The 1,822-nt window shown below is 32.7% G+C and overlaps 1 pseudogene; it reads left to right on the top strand.

The window, feature by feature from the left end:
• The first annotated feature begins 538 nt into the window (after positions 1-538).
• Positions 539-1,195, top strand: LOC126940317 (40S ribosomal protein S12-like; annotated as a pseudogene).
• The last annotated feature ends 627 nt before the right edge of the window (positions 1,196-1,822 follow it).

The following is a 1,822-nucleotide window of genomic DNA, read 5'->3' as shown; positions in this document are numbered from 1 at the left end:
TTTTGGTCCACAAAACAAACTTTAGCAAATTTAAAAGAATATAAATAATACTACATCTGCTCTCAGACCACAATGGAATTGAACTAGAAATCAATAACAGTAAGATAGCTGAAAAGTCCCAGAATATGTGTAGGTTAAACAACACACTTCTAAATAACACATAAGTCAAGAAAGAAATCTCAAAACAAATTTTAAAATATTTGGCACTAGAAGAAAAAACAACTTATCAAAATGTGTGGGATGCTGCAAAAGCAGAGCTGAGAGAGAAACGTATGTCACTGAATCCATATATTAGAAAAGAAGAAAAATCTAAAAGCAGTCATCTAAGCCTCCACCCTGGGAAACTAGAAAATTTAAATTAAAACAGCATGCGCAAGAAAAGAAATAACAAAAATTAAAGTAGAAATAAACGAAATTTAGAACAAGAAATAAATAGAAAAACATCAACAAAATCTAAAGCTGGTTATTTAAAATTATCAATAAAATCAATAAAGTTCTAGCCACCATAACTAAGAAGAAAGAAAGGATACATTACTAATATCCTAAATGAATGAAGGAACATCACTACATATTCTGTGAACATTAAAAGGATGATCAAAAAATACTATAGATCTTTACCTGCCACAGCTAAATTGTGCAGAGGTGGAGGCTCAGGTGCATTCAATATTTGGCTTCATCCATAACCCACCACCATGATCGAGGAAGGCATTGCTGCTAAAGGTATAATGGACATTAATACTGCTTTACAAAAAGTGCTGAAGACTGTCCTCATCCACAGAAGCCCAGTACATGGAATTCACAGAGCTGCCAAAGCCTTAAACAAGCACCAAGCCTATCTTTGTATCTTGCATCCAACTGCAATGAGCCTATGTATGTCAAGTTGGTGAACGTCCTTTCTGCTGAACACCAAATGAACATAATTAAAGTTAATGACAAGAAACTAAGAATATGGGTTGTCCTCTGCATAACTGACAAAGAGAGAAAACTTTTTTAAGTGATTGGTTGCAGTTCTGTAGTAGTTAAGGACTATGGTAAAGAAGCTCAGGCCAAGGATGACATTGAAGACTACTTCGGATGCAAGAAATGAACAAAGAAAGCTTTGGCTCACAGTTAACAAAAATATTATGAACAATTCTATGCCCACAAAATTCATAACTTAGGTAAAATGCAGCAATTTCTTGAAAGATACAATCTTCCAAAACTCACACAAAAAGAAATAGATAATCTGAATAAGTCTATCTATTAAAGAAATTAAAACAATAATAATCTTTCTAAACAGAAACGAGTAGGACTAGATGGTCTCACTGCTAAAATATACCAAACTTTTAAGGAAAATATAATCTCTTTTCAGAAGATAGAAGCAGAAGAATTTCTTCCTAACTCATTCTATGTGATCAGCATTATCCTAACACTGACACCAACAACAGTACAAGAAAAGAAAACTATAGACCAATATCTCACATGAACTTAGGTGCAAAAGTCCTCAGCAGAATTTTAGCAAATAGTATCCAACAATGCATACAAAGAATTATATACTATAACCAAGTGGAATTTATCCCAGGTATGCAAGGCTGGTTCAACAATCAAAAATAAATTAATGTAATCCCTCACTTCACAAACTAAAGAATAAAAATCACATACCTATATCAATAGAGGCAAAAAGAAGCATTTGAAAAAGATCCAACATCCATTCATGATATAAATTTCCCGTAAACTAGGTATAGAGGGGAACTTTCTCAACTTGATAAAGAATATCTACAAAAATCTACAGCTAATATGATGCTTAATGCTGAGAAATTAAAATCTTTCTCACAAAAGATCA

This window comes from Macaca thibetana, chromosome 17, assembly GCF_024542745.1.
Source record: "Macaca thibetana thibetana isolate TM-01 chromosome 17, ASM2454274v1, whole genome shotgun sequence".
Lineage (NCBI taxonomy): Eukaryota > Metazoa > Chordata > Mammalia > Primates > Cercopithecidae > Macaca > Macaca thibetana.
This window is presented reverse-complemented; position numbering and strand designations above follow the sequence as displayed.